At 38.3% G+C, this 27,866-nt stretch overlaps 1 protein-coding gene and 1 long non-coding RNA gene across 5 annotated transcripts in view; both read left to right on the plus strand.

The window, feature by feature from the left end:
* Positions 1 to 27,866, plus strand: part of PDE4D (phosphodiesterase 4D) — a 1,549,195-nt gene that overhangs the window by 549,853 nt on the left and 971,476 nt on the right. The gene's annotated exons all lie outside the window — the stretch shown is intronic.
* On the plus strand, positions 1,199 to 16,890 carry LOC116554903. Its single transcript, XR_004270322.1, has 3 exons — positions 1,199 to 1,279; positions 16,702 to 16,712; positions 16,881 to 16,890. It is a non-coding gene; the product is annotated as an uncharacterized LOC116554903 (long non-coding RNA).

A 27,866-nucleotide genomic window follows, 5' to 3' on the forward strand; every position in this document is an offset into this window, starting at 1 on the left:
CAGAAGATCAGACACCGCATGTTCTCACTCATAGGCGGGTGTTGAACAATGAGAACACATGGACACAGGGAGGGGAGCACTACACACTGGGGTCAGTTGGGGGGAAACAGGGGAGGGACGGTGGGGGTGGGGAGCTGGGGAGAGATAGCAAGGGGAGAAATGCCAGATGTAAGTGATGGGGAGGAAGGCAGCAAGTCACACTGCCACGTGTGTACCTGTGCAACAATTTTGCATGTTCTTCACATGTACCCCAAAACCTAATATGCAATAAAATAAATAAATGGGGAAAAAATAAAAATAAAAAAAAATAAAAGCATGGGTTAGTGATTTCTTCATCAACCATAGGTTCTAATGGAGAATTCTTGCTATTGTAGGGGCATAGCATTTATTTGTTAATTGTGAGCTTTCAACTTCACAATAGTTAACCTGAAATTGTTTTATTCATCCCATTTTTCTCATTCTCTCTTTGGTAGTTCTGTATATAAGAACAGCAAGCCATTATAATTCTCAGCACAAAATTAAAATTGCACCATGCACAACTACTATCCTCTCCCTCTGTAACTCCTCAGAGAAGAGCATAAAATTTTCTACTATATTTCTGCAATATGAAGAAAATAATTTAATTTACCTATGCTTTGGTTTCTCCATATATAGAACTTATATACAGCATTACTCAATCACCAAAGAATTCCATTATAATTTAGCTTATTGTTATGTTAATTCAGGCATAATCCAGGCCACAATATGATCCCAAGAATATAACAAGTACCCAGAGGGAAAACCTGGTAGAATAACTCAAAAGTGGGAATTATTTTTAGCTTTGGATGACTTTTATTTAAGGAGCTCCACTCACAATGCATTAGTGGCACTATTAACTACATTCACTAGTAAGCTAGTATTTAAGGTACATTTTGTACATCTCTATGAGAGTATACCAGTGTATCAGGCATTACAAATTACTATCTTGATTGCCTTTGGAGCTACTCTTTTTCATTTTAAGACAGAGTCTCGCTCTGTCACCCAGGCTGGAGTGCAATGGCATAATCTCAGCTTACTGTACCCTCTGCCTCCCGGGTTCAAGTGATTCCCTTGCTTCAGCCTCCTGAGTGTCTGGGATTATAGGCACATGCCACCATGCTTGGCTAATTTTTGTATTTTTAGTAGAGATGAGGTTTGATCATGTTGGTCAGGCTGATCTTGCCTCTGCATCCCAAAGTGCTGGGATTACAGGCGTGAGCCACCGTGCCCAGCCCTGGAGCTACTCTTAAGAGTCAACCTAGTATATTCTTGTAAAGCAGTTGCCTAAACAAGCTTCCTCTTAAATATGCCTTTGAAAAGTATAAATTCCTCTCTAACGGTATCTGCATTTCATTTTGAAGAACTTATCAGCTTTCAGCAGCAGGTGCGCATATCCTACAAGTTTCAGTTTTCTCTTGATGCTCAGGATAAACTGAATATCTACACAAGGGAGAATCTGGGAAGTCTGACTTACTGGACTACTTGGACTGGTTTGTCCTCACAAAATATAAGACCTACAATCCATAGGCTGTTACCTAGCTCCTGAGAGCTAACCCACAACCCCAGATTTTTAGTCCTGAAATGCATACCCAGGAATTCTTTTCCTGTTTCTGTGAATCAGGAAGGATATGGCAAGCCAAGAGAGAAGGAAAGAACTTTTGAGCCTTGCCTTTCAAGGGGTATCAGGAAATTACTCAAAAGACTGCAAAGTGCTCTCTGCACAAAAGTGCTGGAAGAACTGCAGTTATGTTCCCTTGAGGAAAGGAAACTTTAAGATGATTTGGAAATAGCCAAGTGTAATCACATAACAACCGATTTTGAAATTTGCTGGCATGTGACACTCCTCTAGGAATTCTTGTTTCTAGCTCGACCTCATTGTCAGCAAATAGAATTTCCTGAGCCTTATTAGGAGTCTGACATTTTGTTTGAGAATCAAAACTTTTCTGTTTAAAAACTAGAGCCAAACTCAGTTATATATCAACAGGGATGTAAGAGAAAGAGCAAACAAGGAAAGCTATTATATTATATATGTGAAGAACATAACAGTTTGAAGAGGAAGACTTCCCAATGGACCAGAAAAATACTAGAATGAAATACATAACTCGGTTATACAAGGTAAAAATAAGTTACTGGGCCTTCAGCATGGATATCATGATAGGTCATTAATTTAAATAAGAACTCCTAATATGCATGTAGCATTTTATCAGTTTGATGGTGCTTTACATGGGTTGCTTTTCACAACAGATAAGTTAGGGCAACTGAAGACCTGGGTTTGAAAACATATTCTGCAAAGTAAGCTCATCACTGTGATAACCTGACAAATCCTAAGGACTCCACAGCTACAGTAAATAGCTTCTATAGTTGAATAATATTCCTTCAATAAAGTTATAAAGATGGGTGTCCTTCTTCAATGCATAGCATGTTGGAAACTCAGGATACTTCAGAAAGTCTCTTCGTCCAGCACTCTAACTTGTGAAAGAAAATATTGCCATACAGAGATTTGGCTGTACTCTTATTTCGTGTTAACCTAAGGTACAGAGGGTATAAAACCCTTTTAGCTTATTGAAGATGAGCTAATTCCCAACTTTGCTGTAGTAATTGCTGAACATGGGAAGTTGTGGGGTCTGAGTTCTAATTCCAAGTAATTCTTTGTGTTTGTCATTGTCTGTGGCAGCTTGCTTGCCCACCACTGTGCCAGTATCATTATCTGTGACAGGAAAAATGGAAAAGACAGCTTGTCTGAGCCTCAGCACTTGGATGGCAGATGTGACAGAGATAGATAAATTGGCCAGAACAAGTATTTCAAACCAGAATGATGCCCCCAGGCCCAGTCTGGGGCCATCTATAGTGTGGAAGGCAGCTCAGACATAGGTCAGTTTGTTCAGGAGACCACACATTATGATCTGCTGAGGTGTTCTTCATCATTTTCACTTGAAAATGAGGGGCGGCTGTTTTTAGGCTGTCAGCCTCAGATTTGAATTTCATAGTGATTAGGTGTTCAAATGGCTGCTCTCTGCAGACTGTTCAGGGGCTGTTAGAGCCACACAATTGCACTAAAATGAACAGAAGCGAATAGCCTCACCAAACCAGTCTTGAGTCACTCCTTTAAGTGAGGCTGATTAGGAGGGTAAGCTATTTTTAAGGAAAAAATTCAAGAAATCAGTCTGTCCAGAGACTCAAAATTATTTATCTTGGCATTTCTCAGTGTCAGCTTTCCTCATCATCACTTTACTGGCATTAGGCTTTGAGACATTGTTCTCATCAGCAAGATGGTTATTTTTATGTCTTATCAAGGTCTCTAACAGGTCCTATGACACACAAATGTTAGAAAGGAGAATAAAGCAACAATTGCGTGAAGCAAGAGTACATGGGAAGAGAAACAGGAAGGTGATGTTGCCATGCTCAATTGTAGTTGAATATAAATTTTTAATATCTTTGTCTCAGCCACTGTATAGAAATAAGACATTTTCAGATTAAAGGATCCTAGATCTTCATTGAATCCTACCTCTTTTAACCTCAGCCTTTTTGGAAAACAGCAACAAACTCCAAGCTGTAATTCAAACTCTAAAATAAAAGGCTGGGCTGTGATTCAAAGTGTTTTCAATATTTTTCTGGTAGATTTTTAGTGATTTTTCATGAAAAGCACTTAATTCAAATGTTATTATTCCATCTTTTAATGTTTTAGTCAACAGTAAATGATATTCTCTTCTGATACACTCCTCTCAAAGTGGTGGAAGAGTTTGTGGCAAATTGCCATTTCGACCATTTATTATGCTTCTGTAATGCAGTATTGAATACACTGAAGCTGGGAAAAATTAACTAAACTACTTTTATGCACTTTCAAAAGAAGCAACAGAAAAACTTGGCAAAGTAATAATAATGAAATTGTATTGCTTCTCAATAGATTAATATATTTAATAATATCCTAGAAAATGCTGCACTTTGAAAGTTTAACATATAATTAATTAAGATATAATTAATTGTATATCTTAAATTAAAAATAACCATATAGTCCAGGATGGTTATTTATACTTTATATAGTCTATATTCCTTGTGAGATTTGGGGTTAAACCATCTGAGTTCAAATCCTGAGAAGACTGCAGAGTAAAGAAGGTTAAGATGGAGGGAAGGAGGAAAAGACGGAAGAAGGAAAGAAGAGATAGAGGAATAAGAGAATGGGAGATCGGTAGAAAGGGGAAAGGAAGATGGAAGGGAGGAAGGGGAAATACCTGAAGTTCATGAAGGGTTGGTGCTGAAGGGTACCTTTATCATTAAGAGGGTATTGCATTGTGAGCAAACAAAAAGTGTGCCCAGGTACAATCCTAATGCAAAATTTTCTGAGATTAAAAAGTATTAAGAGCTGGAATAAATAGGAAAGGTAGTTCATGAAATGTATTCAAAGAGATTTTAAAAATAGCTCAGGTAGAGAGTCTGTTAAGATGATATAGTAGACGCATGACTCTTCTTGATCTTCCACACTTTGCTCCATGGCATTCAGTTAACACTTCTTAGTCTCCTCTGAGTTCAGACAAATTTCCTGAGAGGAAAGTTGATGTTCCCTGGACACTTTCAGGATCTGTTTGTATCTCATGGGTATAGGTTGTAAAAGTTCTTTGCATAGATATGTCAGCACATTAATGCATTATTTGGCTGCATGTGACCTCTCCTCCTTGCATTTCCTCATTTGCTATTCATCTTCTTGCTTCCCTTCTTGCTTCAGCCGTAATAGTCTCTGGGGTATAGCATAAGTGCTTCTAGGGCACTCCTCTAACTGCATGGTGGTTGTTGCTGTACAATTAAAGGACTTGGATATTATAAAATGGTAATGTTTGGAGTTTTGCAATCTCACTCCTTAGGGGCAGGGAACAATGAGAACACCTGAAAAAGGGTCAGAGGCCAGAACCAGATTCAGGAAAGAGTTCAGCTTTCAGCTGGGTTTGTTCATTTTTCAGTGCTGCCCACATGAGCTGTCAGTTGCTGGAATTGCAGTGTTTCACGGAAAGAGGCGTCTAAGCAGGGGTGAAATCTTTAGACAAATGGCTACAAATGGTACTGAAAATTGAAACCTAAACTATAAGTGAAGTCTCTTCCTTAAATGATACACTCACACTTAACAATAAGCTAATAATGTGGTTCAGTAAAGAAAATGTGAGTCCAGATGGAAGAGTAGAGAATTTAGAAGGTGGGTAAGCAATATCTTTGATTTTAGCTTGAGTAGGGTTTTTGGTATTGATGCTGTTGTGTTGGGAGCACCACAGAAGGACAAAGAGTTCCTTTAGCAACGTGGCCTGGAGTCAAATAGGCCAACATTGGAATCTGAGCTCCACTGCTTTCCTCACCTGGAACTAATCACTTACTCTCTCAGTCTGCTCATCTGTTAAACAAACAAAAAAAAGATAATACTAATAATTGTTACCTTTGCAAAATTACATCTTTCTCTTCTGTACCTTTATCCTCTTTCTCTCAACTGGATACTTTCCAACAGAATCAAAATACATTCAATTATCTTCTGTATTAAAACAAACAAAACAAAAACCTCACCCTCAACCACTTATTCTCCTAAGTTATGGTTTCCCTTGACATTTGGGACTAGATAATTCTTTACTTTGGGGCTGTTCTGTGCATTGTAGGATGTTTAGCCGCATTCTTTACCCATGAAAACATTGTGTCCCTCACTCCACAAGTTGTGACAATCAAAGTTGTCTCTAGACATTGCCAAATGTCTCCTGGAGAAAAATATGCCCACCCCTCACCCCAGTTGGGGACCACTATTGTAATGACTCCCCCATCTCTTGTCTCCCTTGCAAAGCCACACTTTCCCAATTCTGCCTATTCTCTCTAGTTATATTCTTCACTTCCCTATCACAGACAATTCTATTCTAGTCTGTCTCTTGTTCTCATTTTACCAATAAAATTATTTTTAGTAAGATGAACAATAACCTCGATGGCTCCAAATGTAACGAATATTGCAATCCTCCTCTTCCTTGATCTTTCAGAATTTGAAATGTGTTCTTCTCCAGGCTCTTCTGACACTATTCTCTCTCTTGGCTTGATCATGAAGCCTGGAACTCTTGGAAAGCTGCTGCCTTTCTTTCCACTTCCTCACCATATTCTCTCACTGTGTACAGGACAGTAGCTCAGACTTGTTCAAATGCTGATTAAAGGGCTTCTCTGCTGACGGAGGACAAACGTCACAGAGCAAGCATTTGTCAGGCTTTTTCTTGTATCTCATTTGCTAGCAATCTCTTGGCCCATGCCCAGAGTCACATGGAAAGGGCCTACTGAAGACAGAAACACAGAAAGGGAAGACTTTTGGCATAACAACTTGAGGCCCTCCCTTAACCCACTCCCCAGTAAGACTGGTGAAAACTATGAACAAACAAATGAAAACTCCAAGCACTTAAATCCTCTGAAAATGATCCTAAGGACAAACAGCAAATTAAGAAACATCTATTCAAGAACGTTTATGAAAATTCAACAAGAAAGGCGAGCCTGTGGCATTTAAACCAAGACTGCTCCCTCTCACCCCCTTCCAAGTTCAGGGAGGTAGAGGCTCCATTCCCGACTAGTGTAACCAAGAACACAGAGCTCCCTCCCCTCCAGCTGGAAGGTTTCTGCATGGGAGGAACAGGACTTCAGTGTTTCTCAACCTGCCCAGTTACCCATTGCTAAGGCTAAACTCTGGTGAACACAGTAGAGAGGTAGGGGGCTCCCCCTACCTCCCCAAATCCCTTATCATTGAATGAAGGGATTCCTTAGGCACAGCATGCTGAGAATACAGAGGCCTCATCATCCTTGCCTGGGCCCCTGAGGCGGTGGTTCCACACTAGGAGAGATAAATCTAGAGGCTGTTGGGTGCTGCCACCTCCCAACTAAGCTCAACTCCTAGAGTGGGAGTTTCACTCAGTCATGCAGGGAGAAGCTCTCCTTTGTCCCCACCTCCATCTCCAGAAACCTGGCTTAGAGATTTTGCCTGGTGGTGAGGGGGGCAATAGTCCATCGTAAAATAAATATTCTTAATCTCTTCCCAAAGGGCTTGGATTCTTTTGCAACAAAGTATGGAGAAGCTCAAGCCTTAGCGTGCTCCCAAGCACAGTGGAAGCTGTGGTGAAAGGCAGTTTGGAGGAGAGTCAAGATACAGGCTAAATTGCAGACTAGTTTGCAGGAGACAACCAGAGAAATAACACAGCTGGGAGGCCCTGACTTGGAACTATTTCTTCTAAGGAGACGCTATTAGATTGTATTACTGTGTGGACCAATTTAACGCTCCATAGTATTGTTGAAAATAACAAAGCAATTGTTCACCAACAGTGGAGTTGAGCAGCTGAGTGTGGTTGGGGAAAGAGTGAAGGACAATCACACCAACATCACTCTCATGTCGTCCGTCTGTGGACATACCCAAAGATGTGCCTCCTTGAGAGCAAACTCAGTGACTCAACTGAGGGAAATTAACTCAACTGTGAGGGAAATAGACTATTAAAATGATCCAGCCCCTCAATAAACAATCAAAGAATAATAGCAAGCCCTGGGTGGTGGTAGGGGGAGTAACAAGAGTTGCTACAATATATTATCTGCAATATCCATCTTCCAACCAAAGATAATAAAGCATGGAAAGAAACAAAAAAATATAATCCATACACAGGAAAAAAGAACCAAATGGCAGAAACTGTGGGTGAGAGTGACCAAGATGTTGGATTTAACAGAAAGACAGAAAGGAGAATGAATGCAGCCAGTATGCAAACAGTGTGTCATGTCCTCTAAATGTTGAAGTCCCTCAAGTCATAGATCCAACTATGTTTTCTCAAGTTGATGTCTCTACACCTAGTTTTAATTCCCTGTCATGTATACAGGACTCATACATTTTATCTTCCACTTAAGCCTTCCCTCTCAGCTGTGTATATTCAGCCTTTTTGAAATCTCTACCCATATGTCTCAAAGGCACTTTTGATTAAATACTACCAAAAATTAACTCCCTCTGTCTCCCAGTGTTCCCTATTTCAGTGATTAATACCATCAAACATCTCCTTTCAAAATCAAAACTCTGAGATAAATCTCTAACAGCTTTCTTCTTATTATCCCACCCCATCATATTCAAAACCAAACCCATTTAAATACTTCTTATTCGTGTCCTCCTCTCTCTAGCTCCACCACCCGTACTGCAGTGTAATCTGCCATCATCTCTCACCTGGATTACTACAGAAGTCTCCTATCTGGTGCCCAAAATAGGAGCACCCTCCTAACTGGTATCCAATTTCATCTCTACACTGTAGCCAGAAAAATCCTTTGAAATTCAAATCTAATCATGTTATGTGCCCTCCTCCTTCTTCTATGGAGACCATAGGAAAGAAGCCGAACCTCCCGTGGTGCTTGAGTTGATGCTCAACCTCTGCACCTCACTTCCTGCCTGGATCTGTCACTTCCTGAAGCACCATGATAAAACTCAGCCTCCTCACCTGCTAAGTACATACATTCTCTGGTTGTCTCTTCTAAATTTTGTGCCAGACAGGTGCCATCAGAGGGACTTCTCCTGTATAAGATGCCCATGCACCCTATGCTCTTTCTGTCTGTTCTGGACTTCATTCCAGAGGGCTGGTCTCCATTCCTTGTTATGGGACTCACCACTTGTGTGAGTAATAAAATCCTTCTATGATCATACCAAAGAATTAGTGTCATTAGTTTCTATATTAGAAGCTAAACTTGGGAGGGAACTTCCCCCTCTCACAGTGAGGGTGTGATGATACCTTCTTTCTACCATCTTTAAATTCTTCATGGCTATCATTCCATTTTCTCTTAGGATAAAGTTCACAATCCTTAGCTTGGCCTACAAGGTCCTCTACAGCTAGGTCCCTCCTTCTGCTTTCCTTCCTTCCTTCACATTAGTTATGCTCCCCACTGCCGAAAGACATGCAGACCTGCTTCTCTCTCTACCTGAAATACTCTTCTCCCACATTACCCTGCCAGACTTTACCTAGTGTTTGTCTTTGTTACTCAGCTCAGAAATCTCTTTCTCAGGAAGGCCTTCTCTGACACCTTAGCAGAGTCCTCTCCACGAGGTCAGATGTACTTTTTCTTCACAACACTGACTCTGGTTTAAACTTTGTATTTATTCATGTAATTATTTGGTGTGCATTTATCTTCCTCACTAGATATAATCACCATTAGCTCAAGGGCTTTATATGTTTTGCTTACCATTGTGTCCTCGGTGCCTAGGCCATTCACTGACCCACAGTAGTTGCTTTGATAAATATCTGTTGAGTGTAGAATAAATGAAGATCCTTAGAAGCATGAAATATATAACCTCAAAGCAGAAGATACTGTAGTTAGAATAAGCTAGGTTCTACTATAATGACATTCCTTACTATACATACACACAGCTACATACACTCATCAATTTTGGCGGCTTAAACAACAAAGGCTTATTTCTTGTGCACACAGCATTCTCATGCTTTGACAACATACTCTGCCTTACATCATCTTTATTACAGACCTCAGCTGATGGAGGCTACCACTTAGAACAGTGCCTATTTTCAAAGTCCAGCAGAAGAGAGGTAAGATGAGTTTCATTCTGGCAATTAAATATTCCAACCAGGAAATGACATACTTTATCTTCATATACAATCCGTTGGCCATAACTGATCTCATGGTCCTACCCATTTGTAAAGGGGAAAGAGATAGGTAATCATCTCATGCATTGAGAAGAAAAGAAGAATTAAATACATGTGACCAGTACAAGTCTCCCGATTGACATTTTAATGTAGAACTGTATGTGATTAAAGTAAAATTGAATCTGAAGGGATGGTAGAAAAATTCAAGAGGATATGGTATTTAATAACTGAACTGGGTTGAAAGTTGAAATTTGGATAGATTGAGTGGGTAGGCATTGCTAGCAGGAGAGACAACATAAACATAATCAAGAAGTATGTATAAACGTGGGCCCAGGGCACAGTGAGGAGTGATCAGCCTATAGGAGATGATGAGAGTGGCAGACCTGACCATTAGCTTATCCATACTTCTCTCTTAAGCCTTTCTGGCCTAGAATGTAGAAATACCCTTGGAATAAGCAGTTCAGCATATGGTTTTAGACATATTGGTCATCTTGACTGGATTGCATATTCTTCATTTTTAAAATTCCAGATTATCATCTGCTTTTCTTCCAGTCTGTATTGGTTGATATGCAGTCCAGAAAGAGCTGGATCTGACTTAGGAAAATAAAACTGCTTTAATCCCTCTTTTCAGCCCACTGTCTATCCATTAGCAGGTAAACACCAGTGTCCCTGTAAGTATGTGAACTGAGCTTCTTTAATCTCACCTTTAATTGGCACTTCTAGTGGCTTAACTGAATGAAGAGACCCTTAGCAATGATACAAAGTGAAGAATGAAGTAGAATAATAGGTTTTTGAAAACCTGAGTGCAATTGAAGGGTGCTATTCAATAAATCTGTCCCTAGAAGCTAGTGGCACATAGTCAATACAAGTCAGCCTATTTTCTCCCATGTTACATTTGTTAGTTTTACTGGTTTGGGAAAAGGAAAAGAAAAGTCAGGCTGTTACAGTTCCACTAATAGAAAATGGATATTTGGGAGGAAATTAGATTGGAATAAAAGTATGTTGTTAAACAATAAATCACAATAAAGTATTAAGTAGAGAAAAACCATTAATGGAGACAGCTATGTCATATCTAATATGCCCTATTTTCATTTATCCTTAGAGGAAGCATAATATCATGGCTAAGTATAGCCTCTTGAGCCAGCCTGCCATGATTCAAATTGAAACTCCATCATTCACTGCTGTGTGACCTTGAGAAAGTTACGTAATCATTCTTGTATAGTGATTCCTTACTGCTATGGACGGATTTGGGTTCCCCCAAAATTCAAATGTGGAAGCAACTGTGTATGGAGATAGGGCCCTTGGGAGGTAATTAAAATTAAATGAAGTCATAAGTTTGGGGTCTTAATTCAATAGGATTAGTGGCCTTCGAAGAAGAGAAAGAGAAAGAAAGTTCTCTCTCTTTCTCTACTTGCCTGTACCAAGGAAAGTCTATGTGAGGACACAGTGAGAAGGTAGCGATCTGCAAACTGGAAAGTCTTCACCAGAAGCTGACCATGCGCCACACAGATCTCAGACTCTCAGCTTCTAAAACTGTGAGAAAATAAATATCATTTAACTCTCCATTCTATGATATTTTGTTACGACAACCTAAGCTGACTAATACACTCACCTATAAAACAGGAATACTAATAGTGCCTATATGATAGTGTGTTTATGAATATTTAATACATTAGTTTATTATTTTATGTCCATCTCTAATTCCTTATTGAGTGTACTTAAGAATTCTGCTTCCCATGTTTGATAGACTTGGTTTGGATTTCAGTTCCACCTCTGGTATTACCTTGAGCCAGTTACTAACTCCTCTAAGCCTCAATTTTCCTGTCTATAAGTGGGGAGGATAACAGTGCTGCTTGTCTCTTCAGGTTGTTATGAGTATTAAAGGAGATATGCATGGCAATGCATGGGCCAGGTAGTAAGCATTCCAAATACGCTATTACTGTCATCATTAGGGTTTGCTGAGTCAATGAAAAGAGACCGCTCGCTCCAGAAAACTTTGAAGTACACAGATGCAAGAGCAAGAAATAGCAGTTTCTCCTCAACCTTGGAACTCTAAAAATGCTTTTCCCAAGCCATTCTTATCTTTATTTTGTCATTAAAAGATACATGCATTGTGCATCTATTTAATATATGCTATGAATGTCTTTCTCTCTATCATGATGTCAGTGTTACATTACAGATTCTAAGGTGCCATATCCTTTAAACATGATTTAATTAAAATAAAAATATAGAATTCGATGTGACTACTGCTTCTGCAATGAAATTGAAAGATGGGAGAGTGAGATTTTTCTCACAGCTATTGAGTGGCAGACCTGAGAACTAAAATCCAGTCTCAGAGCCGACTTATAATCTCACAATGTGAAGGCAGTAATCTATCTATCTATATCATTGAACATCTCATGTACCATATCTTGTATATCATTAAGCTTATATGTAGACAAAATAGTATTTTGTGCAGCAGTGCCTCTCAAACATTAATAAATGAATAACCTGAGGATCACATTAAAATGCAGATGCTGATCGGGAAGTCTAGAATGGGACCTAAATGCTGCATTTCTAACAAGTCCGTAAATGATGCTAAATCTGCTGGTCCTCAGGCTACTCTTTAAGTACAAGGATATAGTTGGTTTTAAAAATAGTGACATAAAGATTTTTTGCTATTTTTGTTTTATATATCAATTTTTGTATTCACTAAAGTACATTCTGGATGCAACCTTCTTTAATACAATGGAAAAAGAAAAGCCAACTTGGAAAGACTTGGATTGCACACCTTTTAAACTTAAAATGCTTCTATTCATTTCTCCATATGTTGTATTTCCTAAATCACTCACAATGTTTTTATTTTCTACCCCTTTTTTATCAAATGAGAAACAGTACTCCTCTGACGTTTTTCAGTCATTATCGTCCATACCGCATTAAATCACCTCATTCTTCCTAAAAAGCTCTCCTTGTTTTCTGACCTTTACTGTCTTGAGTTTCCGTTTCTCAACCCCTAACTCATGCCCAAATCCTGTTCTCTGAAGTTTTCTCATCTCTCTTACTTTCTTCTCCTTGGGAACTTCCATCCATCGCCACATATTCAAACATTAAATTCCATAATCACTTCTGCATCAGTATCTTTCGTTCTGAAGGCTTTTCTAAGTTTTATTCTTTTATACCCAATGGAATGGATGCTTACAACCTCACAGCCCATTAAAGTCAACATGCGGAAAACCAGAATCCGTATCCTTCTTACCATTAGGTCAGCATTCCATTCTGACAGTAAATGTCAGAATAAATTCTGACCTTGAAAATTGTCCTATCTCTAACTTCAACATTTTTTTCTAACTAGATCTTCCATTGCTTTTAAATATATGGTTGCGGTGGCTCACGCCTGTAATCCCAGCACTTTGGGAGGCCGAGGCGGGTGGATCACGAGGTCAAGAGATCGAGACCATCCTGGTCAACATGGTGAAACCCTGTCTCTACTAAAAATACAAAAAATCAGCTGGGCATGGTGGCGCGTGCCTGTAATCCCAGCTACTCAGGAGGCTGAGGCAGGAGAATTGCCTGAACCCAGGAGGCGGAGGTTGCGGTGAGCGGAGATCGTGCCATTGCACTCCAGCCTGGGTAACAAGAGTGACACTCTGTCTCTAAATAAATAAATAAATAAGTAAATAAATAAATAAATAAATGATTGATTGATTGATTGATTGACTTAAATTAGCCTGAATCCTGTTTCCAGAATGTGCCTTGAAATTCCCAACGTCCATGCCATTTTCACTCTGAATCTAAAGATCTCATACCAGCCTTTGCTTATTCCAATGTTGCATATTTTTTGACACCTACATGAAATGCTACAGCTTTTGTGGTATATTCTCTAATCCCTTACCTGAAAGTGATTTCTCCTCTTCTGAACTGCTATAATACATATTCTGTGTTGTTTAGTTGCCAACCCACACTATACTATACATTATAGATCTACACAAATATCTGCTGCTATCCGAAACTTCAAGGCTCCATCTCTTCTCCATTATTTTCCCAAACACCACTCACAGCAGGTTGTTGTGAGTAATAAAATTTTATTTAAAGTTTTGAAGGTTATGCAGGCCAATTATAGCAGAAGCAGGAATCAACTGGAATTAGACTGGTAGAATCAGAGCTCTTAGACATGTGTCAGACAGACACTCCCTGAACAAGTCTGTCAATGGACACAGAACGCCTCACCTCCAGATACTTCCTCTTGCATCTCTTCTGCCAGTATCATAACCCTCACAAAAATGCCAAAACTTAATGCCTTTTGCTTCATTATGCAATAATTTCCCCTTTTTTTGTTGTTTAAACTTTCCAGCACTTTGGGAGGATGACGTGTGCAGATCACCTGGGGTCAGGAGTTTGAGACCAGCGTGGCCAATGTGGCGAAGCCCCATCTCTACTAAAAATACAAAAATTAGCCAGGCATGCTGGCCGATGCCTGTAATCCTAGCTACTTGGGAGGCTGGGGCAGGAGAATCACTTGAACCCGGGAGATGGAAGTTGCAGTGAGCTGAAATGGTGCCACTACACTCCAATCTGGGGGATAGAATGAGACTCTGTCTCAAAAAAAACCAAAACCAAAAACAAACACAAAAACCCTCATCTTCCATAATCAAATAAATTTTTAAGTATTTTCCTAAGCTTGACAGCACTTCTGTCTCTCAGAAAAATTCTGCAGTCCTGTAGTGGTCTTGGGTCAACCAGCCAAAAGTAAACTAATTTGGATAACAGCAGCACTATAAAACAGGCAAAATTATTATCTTGATTTTATATGTATACATATTTTCATGTGTATTTCTCCTTTTTCATCTATTTGGAAAACATTTTTAGGGAAGTATCATATAGCTTCAAACATTTTTGTTAATTACAATATGGAAGAAAAGAGAGTTCAAATCTTTAATCCACCATGTGTGAGTTAGAGGACTTTAAGCAAGTTATTTTCTTAGGAATCCTGTTGCCTGACCTATCAAATGAATATAAGAATACCTACCTCACAGAAGTGTGATGACATAGATAATTTCTATAAAATCATTTAGTTAGAGTCTTGGCATACAGTAGGAGCCCTGCTCTCAGTACAAGTTTAAAATGTCTGTTGAATGCAAAATGGTCACTCCAGTGAGCTTTTTTCAAACTTTAAAGTGAGTATAGTGTTTCACTGCAGGATCCCAAAAGCTATTTGATGCTATGATTTCTTTCTCAATAACATCATGTTTACTCTGCAGACATTTTCATAGTGTTCTACCCTTAATTGAACAGAGACAGGAAATCACGACTTTAAAACTTTCGGCGTTAAGAGTAAATGACTCATTCGTTTAGAGACATATCCATAATTATGGAAGTATCTTCCCAAACTGTAATGTTTTCCTCTGCCTTAGTGCTAGCAATCAAAACCACTGAATTAATCTGAGCAGGGTCAGGACTTTGAATCTGAGGAAAATCCCTTGAATTTGAGGCATTACGTGTGCAGTACAAGATGTTCCAGCTACAAATGTTCTGAATCTTGTTTAAAAGCAATGGGGCAGGAGACCAGATAGCCACCCCAAAACCTCCGAGTCCCATAGTGTTTCAGTGTGGCTCCAGAAGTCTGTTGCTGCCCAAGAAAAGGGGAGATGTCATCATTTCGAAAGCATTAGCCGCTCCCTGGGAATGAGCGATAGGTGGTAAAAATTGGAATGTAGAAATTTTCATTGTGTTCTAGAATTGCACAGAAATTTTCTAGGGAAGTATTCTCTATGAATTTCCCAATTTTGTTGACTAATCTTTTCATCCGAAATGTTTTCATCCATATATGAACTTTCTCTCTAACTCCAATGTAGAATCAATTTGGTATCTACTGACTTTCCAGATTCCCCTCATCATTTCTTCTTTTATGTTCCTAGTGCACAGAAGTAAAAGCATTTATCACAATCTTTGGTTACTGATGATGATGGGAGGTGTTTACAGTGTGATGGCTTGAAGTATAAAGTACAAACTTGAAAGTCAGATTTGCACTTACCTTTGACCTTAGGCAGGTTACTTAACCCCTCTCTGCCTCAGTTTCCTCACTTCATGACTTAGTAGTAGTAGCTAAGTAAATAAACTTACTAATAGTAGCTACTTTATGATTTTTTATGAGGATTAAACGTAATGGTACATATGAAATTCTTAAAGAGCTGCAATATAGTAAGTTGTCAGTGAATGTTAGCTCTCAATATTATCCCTCATTGACTCTTCCTGCTACTTTAGGTAGAAATCTCCTTAATAACTGTAACCATAACATGTTTATTTCTTTGTTGATATAGTCAGTGCTCAATACATTATCTGTTGAGTTCAACTGCATTTTTGACAGGAGACAGCTTAGGCTTTAAAAATACTATTTTCTATTTATATTGTCATAAAAGTCATGATGGCTATGCTTTTAACACTTGGCCTACCTGAATGTGGATGGGGATGGTTTTTAAAAGTAAAATAGCTTTTAATGCTGTTTATAACGTATGGCAGGATCAGAAAGGTATATGTGTCATGGCTTGAATATTTGTCTTCTCTAAAACTCATGTTAAGATTTAATCCCCAATGTGGCAGTACAGAGAGGTGAGACCTTTAAGAGGTGATTGGGTTATGAGGGTTCTGCTCTCAAGAATAGATTAATTGATTCCTGGATTAATTGGCTTTCATGGGATTGAGACTGGAAGGAGAGGAAGAGAGCCCTGAGCTGGCATGCTCAGTACCTTTGCCATGTGATACCTTGTGCCAACTTTGTACTCTGCAGAGGGTCCTCACCAGCAAGAAGGTCCTCACCAGATGAAGCCCCTTGACCTTCAATTTCTTAGCCTCCATAACTGTAAGAAAGTTTCAAGTTTTCTTTTATAAGCAACAGAAAATGGACTAGACAGCATGTAAACCAAATTAATTAATATATACAAATTTTTGTAGCACTTATTTTATTCTTTTATATAACAAATGAAATCTTAAATATTATTTTGAAAGAAACTCATAGGAAATGGTCTTAAGCATAATTTAAACTTTAAAATTACATATGTAAAGTTTTCCTTGTCCAAATACGTCAATAGACAAAATGAAAAAGATAAATATTTTGTATAGTTCTCTCTTCTTGAAAAGTATTGCTTTGATTAAAATTCATATTTTCCCAACATTGTTTAATTCATAAATAGTAAAATAAATATGAAACATTTCATCTCAATGTAGTATTTGTTTTTCTTGAAAGCTTTCAAAAGGGAGAGTCAAGAATCCCCAGAATATTAGAAATCTTTCACATTTTAATTACAATCACTATAATCCTGAATAATTTTTTTCTGGCTTGAATCCTAAAATTACCAGTACTTTAATATACAAGATGAAAGTTTGTTTAGTTATACCTCTGCATATTATTGGTTGAAGCAATAATTTCTTGCAATGACTCTAAATCAAAATTTCTGCTTCTCTTTAAAAAGACAGTGGCAGTAAGTTTCTCTCCTTGAGCAATGGGGCACTTACTCTGCCTGGTTTTCTTCCCCATTGTCAGCACAGATACCATTGAAAGAGCTTAGCCCTCATTTAAGATTGGTTCGATATTAGCTTCCTAAGGCTATTTTAACAATTGACTGAAAGCTGGGTGTTTTAAAACAACAGAAATGTATTCCCTCACAGTTCCAGAGGTCAGAAGCCTGAAATCAAGGTGTTAGCAGCACTTGTGTGTTCTGGAGGCTTTAGGAAAGAGTTCTTTCCTTGCCTCTCTTCCAGGCATTCCTTAACTTGTGGCATCATAACTCCAGTCTGAATTGATGAGGTAGAGACCTCCAACTGTACATTGTCTTTTTCTCTCTCTGATTCTCTTCATTTCTTCTGTTTCCTTCTAAAGACACTTACCATTGGATTTAAATTCCACCCTCATCCAGGATAATCTCACCTTGAGATCCTTAATTGAATTACATCTGCAAAGACCCTTTTCCCAAGTAAGTTCACATTCACATTTTGCAGGTGGACATATATTTTATGGTGCTGATTTTTAGTCGACTACAGATACCCTGTGACTAGGTCAGAAATGTGCTAGGAATGAAGATTATATTTGCATGAAGCTAATAATTTTTCACGACTACTTGATCGCACTGTTCAAACTTACGTTATGGCTTCCAGAGACAGCTAGATCTTCCTTATTCATTAACTTTGAAAGGAAACATTCTTCCCTGGGAAGAGGTGCCCAATCCTGTGCTCTTTGGCAAGGTGGGCTTGCCTTATGTGCAGTAACTAAGCCAAGAGTCAGTTCTACTAATAATCCATTAAGATGCTGTGAGGGAAAAATCATCTCCAAATGTGATGGAAATAAATATGTATAAGAAGCATTTCACAGATGAAGAGATTCCTACTTTATTAACCAAGTGCCTGTGTGCTTGGCTTAAATTTTTCACATTTTCAGATACTTAATGTATTATAGAAAATAACATTCAAAGAGGACATAGGTTAGCATTTTGGATTCTTTGAAATGAAGAGCAGGCCAATTTTTAATTTTAAAAAAATACTGTAGATATGATATCCTTAAACAACTCAAAAGTTTTGTACCAAAGGCTATTTTTTAAAGTTGAATCAAAATGAAATAGGTGAGAACACCTATGTTTTGGGATGCAGAGGAATTGACTTTTTTTAAAAGTGGGAATAAATAAGTTTTTTTTTTTTTAAACTTAAAAAGGGTATAGATAGAGGGTTCCTCAGAGGGCAGGGAGAATGAAATGAATTGCCTGAATGTCTACAATATTATACTTTTCTTGTTTATACTAAGCAAAACTAGTATGAATAACAGTAATAAAAGTTATAAAAGGAAATTCATCTTCATGTATGTACATGCAAAATTGCTGCATTTGCAGAATAGTCAAAATTATATATATATATAAAGAGAGACACACACACACATACATATATAACACATATTGAAAATCTTTAAGCACATCTAATTTTTTATGACTCAAAAAAAGTATCCTTATTTAAGAGCTAATATAGCAAAAAATGTTAATGTCCATTAAATTAATTGACTTTGCTCTGATTGAGGGATAATAATTGCAGAAATGAGTAGGGGTATGTGATCTAATACATAGAGATGGAGCATTTTAAGGTCTGGAACTTTGGGGCTGTCAACAGTTATAAGAAAATATAAAGAGAGAGATATATAGAGACAGTAATAACAGGTAGTCCCAGGAGTAGGACAGGTGATTTGTTGCCCAGAATCAATACCATGTTTGCTCTATTTCGTCTTTTTGCAAGACAAAATAGAGATCTAAGGGGCTGGGAAAGGTGACCAATGAGTTGCTTGCATTTCCTCCTCTCCCCTCCCCTCTTCTCCCCTCCCCCCCCCCCCCCCCCCCTCTCCCCCCCCCCCCCTCCCCCCCCCTCTTTTTTTTTTTTTTTTTTTTTTTTTTTTTTGACATGGAGTCTCACTCTGTTGCCCAGGCTGGAGTGCAGTGGTGCGATCTCAGCTCCACCTCCTGGGTTCAAGTGATTCTCCTGTCTCAGCCTCACAAGTAACCAGCATTACAGGCATGCACCATCACACCCGGCTAATTTTTGTATTTTTAGTAGAGACAGTGTCTCAGGATGTTGGCCAGGCTGGTCTCGAACTCCTGACCTTAGGTGATCCACCTGCCTTGACCTCCCGATTATTTTCTTCCTTTATCTTTTTCTTCTATTTAAAACCTCAAAACTTGTTGAAACTCCCTCTCCATCAGATTGTATGTGGACACATTCAAAGAACTGTCCTTGAGGAGAATTTCAAGTATCTTTCATTTTAATGTCTGGCCTTGGTGCTTATTTATGAAGTCCCCTGAATGAATTTATGGGCCAACTTGGGGGCCTAGACTAGCTCAGGAAATCTGGCATTTACTTGGGGTCAAACACAATACCCGCTGTGCAACCACATTCACTTATGCACTGCTCACACCATGCAGCTTGAGAGCTTTGTCCCTGATTCAAATCCGCTGCGTATTATTCAGTCTGAAAATTTACTTTTACACCAAGCGTAGAAACAAAATGAAATACAATTTAAGAAATCAGCTCATAACATTTATAATTAAATTCATTAATCAAGGCAGCTTATGGAAATGCCACATGTGAACTGTAAACTTTATAAATATTCAAGTAGTGAACAACTAGACAATCACATTGGCAGCTTTGTTTCAGTGTGAGTGCAGTAGAATATTACCATCCATCAGCCTGCAGTCTTGTTTTAAAGCTTGTTGAACCATGTATTTCATCAAAAAGAACTTTTGGTTACATTTCTATTTTCATATGTTTTCCATTTACCTTCCTCTCTAGATTTATGTGCCTTCGTACTACTAATTAGCACCTGCAACTGAATTCAGAAAGCAGCACTTGAATCAAACCAAGTCAAGCTGTCTGTGAAGGAAAAAAGCTACTAAGTTCCAAGATTTCTTGTTAATGGATATGAGCAACACACTTTGTTGATGTTCTTATTCACATGTGTCTTCTTAAAATATGAGGGTTTAGTATATGTTCTTTCAGTATATGCAAACCTATATACATGGGTATTTTCAGACTATACTGCAGTGTGCTTGTCTGATTACCAGTTTTCATTCTAGTACAAGAATGGAGGATGTTATTTGTCACATTCATATTGTATTAGCTTAACCTCCTAGGTTTGAGGGGAAAGTTAAAGGAGGCCCAAGCTTTGCATTTGAGGGAACAAGTGAACTGGGTCTTGAAAGATGTCTTAAGAGATCAAAGAGAGAAAGCAAATAGAGGAAACATTAGGAATTGAGGTAAAAAGTGTGTTGTGGAGCAAGGAAGAGCCTGGAGAAAATACTTTTAGTTAAGAGAAACTGTAGCTCAAACAGTCAAATGTAGAAGTATCATAAGGAAGCGAAATTCCCCTCATCCTTTAAGTTCATGTGTTGCCACTGCTATGTAGACTGAAGTCAACCTCTCCTTTTTCCATGTTCCCATGCCTCATAGAACGTGTTTGGAAGTATTCCCTCCTCTTCTGTTTTTCAGAATAGTTTGTGAAAATTGGTATTACTTCTTTAAATGTTTGGTAAAATGCAGCAGTGAGGTCATCAGATCCTCAGCTTTTCTTTGCTGGGAGGCTGTTTATTATGGCTTTGATCTCATTACTTACTATTGGTCTATTTGAAATTTGGACTTCATGGTTCAATCTTGGTAGGTTGTATGTGTCTAGGAATGTATTCATTTCTTCTAGATTTTCCAATTTATTTCCATGTAGTCGCTTATAGTCGCCTCTAATGATTCTTCTAATTTCAGCAGTATCAGTTGTAATGTACCCTTTTTCATCACTGATTTTATTTATTTGTGTCTTCTCTCTTTAATCATAGTCTGTCTAAAGGTTTGTCAGTTTTGTTTATCTTTTCAAAAAGTCAACTTTTTGTTTCACTGATCCTTTGTATTGTTTTCTTCATTTCAATTTCATTTACTTCTGCACTGATCTTTCTTATTCCTTTTCTTCTGCTTAGTTTTGGTTTGGTTTGCTCTTGCTTTTCTAGTTCTTCCAGGTACATCATACATCATTAGAGGGTTTTTTTTTTTTTTTTAAAGCTTTCTTCTTTTTTTGATGTGGGGTATAAACTGTCCCCTTATTACTGCTTGCAACTATATCCCATAGGTTTTGGTATGTTTCTGTTTCCATTATCATTTGGTTCAATAAATTTTTCAATTTCCTTAATTTCCTCATTGACTCACTGATCATTAAAGGGCATATTGTTTAATTTCTGTGTGTTTGTATATTTTCCAGAATTCCTCTTATTGATTTCTAGTTTCCTTCTATTGTGGTCAGAGAAGATACTTCATATTATTTCAATTTTTAAAATCTTTTAAGACTTAATTTGTGGCCTAACATATAGTCTGTCCTTAAGACTGATCCATGTGCTGAGGAGAATATGTATTCTGCAGCCATTGATGAAATGCTCTGTAAATATCTATTAGTTCCATTTGATCTATCATGCTGATCAAGTCCAATGTTTCTTTGTTGAATTTCTGTCTAGATGATGTGTCCAATGCTGAAAGTGGAGTGTTGAACTCTCCAGCTATTATTGTATTGGGATCTACCTCTCTCTTTAGCTCTAAGAACATTTGCTTTACATATGTTGATGCTCTGGTGTTGAGTGCATATATATTTACAATTCTTATATCTTCTTGCTGAATTGACCATTTTATCCTTATGACCATGTGGTCTTTTTTTATGGTTTTATCTAGAAATCTATTTTGCCTGATATAACTGTAGCTATTTGTTATTTTTTTACCTTCAATTTACGTGGAATATCTTTATCCATCCCTTTATTTTCAATCTATGTGTGTCTTTGTCAGTGAAGCACATTTTTTTGTAGTCAACAGAGTGCTGGGCCCCGTTGTTTTATCCATTCAACTACTCTTTGTATTTTGGGGAGAGCTTAGCCCATTGATATTCAGTGTTATCATTGGTAAGAAAGAACTTACTCTGCCATTTTGTTATTTGTTTTCTGGTTGTTTTGTTGTCCTCTTTCTTCTTTCCTCTCTTCCTGTCTTTCTTTCAGTGAAGGTGATTTTTTCCTGGTAGTATGTTTTTAATTTCTTCCTTTTAATTTTTTGTGTATCTGTTGTATGTTTTTCGATTTGAGGTTACCACCAGGATTAGAAATATCATATGATAACTGATTATTTTAAGCTGATGATAACTTAAAACTGATCGCATAAGCAAACTAACAGACAAGGAAAGAGAAAAGTAATAACTACACTTTTACTTTGTCCCCCACTTTTTAACTTTCATTGTTTCTCTTTATATCTTATTGTGCTATCTTGGAAAGTTGTTGTAGTTATTATTTTTAATTGGTTTGTCTTTTAGTCTTTCTACTCAAGATATTAGTAGATTAAGCATCAAAGTTATAATGTCATACTATTCTGTGTTTCTCTGCATATTTACTATTACCAGTGAGTTTTATATTTTTAATTGATTTGTTATTGCTCATTAATGTCCTTTTCTTTCAGATTGAAGAACTCCCTTTAGCATTTCTGTAGGACAGGTCTGTTGTTGATGAAATCTCAACTTTTGTTTGTCTCAGGAAGTCCTTATATCTCCTTCATGTTTGAAGGATATTTTTGCTGGATATACTATTCTAGAACAAAAGGTGAGGTTTGTTTGTTTGTTTCTTCTTCCACACTTTGTATATGTCATGCCCCTCTCTCCCAGCCTGGAAGGTTGCCACTGAGAAGTCTGCTGTCAGACATTTTGGAGCTCCATCGTATGCTATTTGTTTCTCTTCTCCTGTTGCTTTTAGGATCCTTTCTTTATCTTTGATCTTTGGGAGTTTGATTATTAAATGCCTTGAGGTAGTTCTTTGCGTTAAATCTGCTTGGTGTTTTATAATCTTCTTGTACTTGAATGTTGATATAATTCCCTAGTTTTGGGAAGTTCTCTGTTATCCCTCTGAATACACTTTTTACTCCTGTATCTCTCTCTACCTTTTCTTTAGGGCCAATAACTCTTAGATTTGCCCTTCTGTTTTCTAAATCTTGAGATTGTGCTTCATTCTTTTTTGTTTTTCTTTCTTTTGTCTCCTTTGTGTACTTTCAGATAACCTGTCTTTAAGCTCACTAATTCTTTCTTCTCCTTGATCAATATTGCCATTAAGAGACTCTGATGCATTCTTCAGCATGTCAATTATGTTTTTTCAACTTCAGAATTTCTGCTTGATTCTTTTTATTTTAATCCATTTGTTAAGGTTATCTGATAGGATTCTGACTTTTTTTACTTTGTATTATCTTGAGTTTCACGGAGTTTTCTCAAAACAGCTATTTTGAGTTTTCCGTTTGACAGGACACATTATCTCTGTCTTTCCAGGCTTGGTCACTGGTGCCTCGTTTAATTTGTTTGGTGAGGTCACGTTTTCTTGGGTGGTCTTGATGCTTGTGGATGTTCATTACTGTCTGGGCATGGAAGAGTTAAGTATTTAGGGTAGTCTTTGCAGCCCGGCTTGTTTGTGCCTGCCCTTCTTGGGATGGCTTTCCAGGTTTTCAAAGAAACTTGGATATTGTGATCTAAGTTTTTGATCACTGCATCATTGTCTGCATTAGGGGGCACCCCAAGACCAGTAAAGTCATGGCTCTTGCTGACCCATGGAGATAACCTTGGTGTTCTTGAATAAAATCCGGAAGAATTCTCTGGATTACCAGGCAGAGATTCTTGTTCTCTTCTTTTACTTTCTATCAAACAAATAGAGTCTGTCTCTCTCTGTCTTGAGCTACCTGGAGCTGTAGGAGGGGTGACACTAGCACCCCCATGGCCACCACTACTGGAACTGCGCTGGGTCAGACCTGAAGCCAGCAGAGCACTGGATCTTGCCCAAGGCCTGCAATGACCACTATGCCTGCATATGTTCACTCAAGGCCCAAAGGCTCTGCGATCAGCAGGTGGCACAGCCAAAAGGCTTGTATCTGTCCCTTCAGGACATCAAGTTCCTCTTTGCCCCAGGAGAATGCAGACATGCCATATGGGAGTCAGGGCCTGAAGTGGAAAGTCTTAAGAAGCTATCTGGTGTTCTATTTTACTGTGGCTGAGCTGGCACCCAAGCTACAAGACAAAGACCTTCCCATTCTTCCCTCCCCTTTCTAAAAGCAGAGGAGACTTTCCCTGACATTACCACCACCATAGACCCATGGCAAGTGCTGCCAATGTTCTCTTAAGACCCAACAGCTCTTCAGCCAGCTTATGGTAAGTGAAACCAGGCCTGAGATTTTCCCCTCAGGGCAGTGGGCCCCGCTGTGGCTGAGGGCAGGTTCATAAATGCCGTCCAAGAGCCAAGGCTTGGCATTGGAGACCCCGGGGGCCTGCTTGGTACTTTACACTACTGGGGCTGAGCTGGAGCCTAAGCTAAAAGGCAAAGTCTTCTTTACCCTTCTCCCTCCATTTCTCAAGTGAAAGCAGTCTTTTCCCACAACTACTACAGCTGGGAATGTTCTGGGTCACACATGAAGCCAGCATTTCTCACCCCAGGCCCACAGTGAATACTACCGGGCTATTGCTGCTGATTATTTAGGGGCCAAGGGCTCTTTGGTCAGCAGATTTTGAATGCTGTCAGGACTGCTTCCTTCCCTTCAAGGCAGCAGGTTCCCTTTTGGTCCAGGGTATTTCTAAAAATGTCATCCAGGAGGTAAGGCCTGGAATGGGGGGGGGGGCTCATGACTCTGCCTTTTGCCCTATCCTACCATGGATGGGCTGGTATCCAAACTGCAAGACAAAGGCCTCTTTACTCTTCCCTCTCCTCTCCTTAGGTGGAGGGAAGGAGTCTCACCTGCAGCTGCAAGCTGCACTCCTAGGGTTGGAGGAGTGGTGGCACAAGCACTCCTTGGGCTGGCCCTGCTGGTGTCTCTCACTGGGTCACATGTCCCCCATATCCACTGACTCTAAACCTATGCCAGCATCAGTACTTGCCCAGGAATTTCAGTCTTTGTGGGTTAGACTGTCTTTCAAGTTTGTTTAGCACCCCAGAGTCCCATAAGCACTTTAGCTTATGGCAATGAGGCTTGCTGGATCTCAGATTCTGACCCCTGGAATGGGCAATTCTACTCTGATTAGGACTGGTCTATATTCTCCCTACATTGGCACTACTGAGTTCTGCCCAGTGTTGCTTTCCACAGTGACTGAGCAGCACTGAGTTCCAATGCAAATTCTTCCAGTGGCTGCACACTCCCTCCCCCAAACACAAAGATTCACTCTCTGTGCCACTGGGCTGGCATGTAGGAGGGGTGGCGTCAGCAGTTTAAGACTTCCTTTCCTACTCTCTTCAGTGCCTTTTTCACTGATATAAAGCTTAAAACAGGTACTAAGATTGCTTACCTGATTTTTGGTTCTTATGAAGGTGCTTTCTTGTGTGGACCATTGTTCAATTTTGTATTCCTACAGGAAGGATGATTGGCGGAGGCTTCTATTTGGTCATCTTGCTCTGCCTTTCCAAAATAATTTTTATTCTATAACGTGTTGCTCTGTTACCCACAAAGTTGATAAACCAGACTTGCTGCAGAATTAGAATTTTGAATCTCCTTTGGATCACGTTTCCAGGTTAATATCAAGCTATTAATCAATACTGTCTGAGTACAGTATTTAACCAACAGCCAGTAATTAATCTACCCAAGAGACTATCATCCACATCACATTTCAAACAACAAAAATCGATGATATGGTTACAAAATAAATCAGTGATATGTTTAATAGTCCATGTTTTTCTTCTATAAATCATTATCACATATCTGGCAACGTAGTACTCAAATCTATCCCATTTCTTTTGTTGAAATTCTCAATAACCTCCACTTTTGCTTTCAAAAGTTAGGCCTTATTATGTTTAATGACAATTAACACTAATTAATAATGTTCATATTATATGAATGGCCATATGGTCTTTTTGTCTTTAAAAAAAAGTTTGCAAACAACATTAATTTTTTGCCTAAATTATTTTGAACATTAGACATGTTATACCTTTAGTAACCCTAATAATAATAATTTTAAGTAAGGATGTGTTATGTGGCAGGCACTATTCTTAGCATTATACACCCATTAACTTACTTAATGTTCACACCAACACTATGAGACAGACGCTTTAATTATCTCTTCCAGGTGAAGAAATTGAAGTTCAGAGAAGTTAAGTGGCTCACACAGCCAGTAAGTGGAGCCAGGATTCAAGCCTGTTAATATGGCTCCAGGGTCTGTTCCTCTAACCATTATTTTATAATAAAGATAATCTTCCAACTTGCTCTGTGTGTTACATATTGCTGGTTCAAAGCCAGGTAGGGAAAAAAAAATACTCCCTGGTTCAGCTGAAGAAGACTTTCCAATATAATTTTAGCTGCAAATGTAAAATACCGCAACAGAGCCAATTTACATTAAAGGAGAATTATACATTCAACACATCAGCATTTCCACAGGATTGTAGAATAGTGTATTAGAACAAAAATAGTGTTTGTGATGTAAATATGCTCATTTTACTTTGAAGCACAGGATTGGAAAATGGCAAACAAGAATTATAAGTCATTTGTAATTAGCTTAATAATTTTGGTGTTATTGTCTGCAGCCATGCAAAGATGTATGAGTTGTGAACTGGGATAGGACAATAAATCTGACGATAGGGTTCCATCTAGATCAGAAACAAGCCAAAACAATGTGCCTCTTCATGAGCTTCCTCAGTGCCCCAGCGTGTGTTGTTATTGCTAGCACATTATTAGGGTTTTATCTGAATTTTATTTATGGTTTTAGTGCATTTTAAAGTATTTATACAATAAATTTCATTTTACATAATCTCAATTCCAGCATTCTTACTTTTATCTTTTGTTAACAGAGAGTATTAATTAAACTTTACTATGTACATAGAAGAAATAGATATATAATATGCCTCATTTAATAATAGGGCTATGTTGTTGTAAGAAAGCATCTGCTGTCTCTCTCTCAAAAGACCAAATTGGTCTTTGCCACGTTATTACTTGGACATTTGTGAGGTTAAAGTGCATGCACACGTATATGTAAAACCAATTTGAAAAATAAAAGCTCTGAAATGTTTATTAAATGTCCACTTTTTGGCGGCAGTGACCTGAGGGCAGAAGAAAAATAGGGAGGATCTTTCCCATAAGAAGGAAGAAACAGAAGAGATGGTGCCTGATTACCAGGTCCAGTGGTTTGTGTGGAGTACTATTCAAGCACGGATCAAAAGTGTCTAAATCAGATTAGATGAAACAGTGTCAGATATGGCTTTTGGAGGATATGAATCCTACTTCAATTAGAGAATGAGTAGTAATTAGCTACATGGGGATGACTATTTATGCATAAAGTACAGATACAGTTAATTTCATTTTTTTGATAATGAGGACCTGGAATTCTTTCACATCTAATGAAAGAATAAACCCCCCAGAAAGTCGATGCAGATTGTATGGTACAGATTTTAATTGGTGCCTAAAAATGACTATAGTTGGAGGAGGGAAGGTGAAAACTGACTAATATTCTTAAGCTGACAATATTTCTATAGCCTTACTTTAAGCACGCATCTTAAATCCAGGCTAAAACTCTTAGACTGGCATTGGCAATTAGCTATTTCATGGATATAAAGTAAGGAGACTTGACATTACCAACCAGCTTGGGGAGTATTTTGCTGAATCTATCCGATTTTATCAATTCAAGAACAATACTTTTTAACTTGAATTCAATCCGTTTTTAAAAAAGGTTTTTTTTTTTTTACTAAATTCATCTGTTCTCCGCCACAAAAAGCCAGTTTGTTT

This window comes from Sapajus apella, unplaced genomic scaffold (genome assembly GCF_009761245.1).
Source record: "Sapajus apella isolate SASKATOON/1434 unplaced genomic scaffold, GSC_monkey_1.0 scaffold1, whole genome shotgun sequence".
Classification (NCBI taxonomy): domain Eukaryota; kingdom Metazoa; phylum Chordata; class Mammalia; order Primates; family Cebidae; genus Sapajus; species Sapajus apella.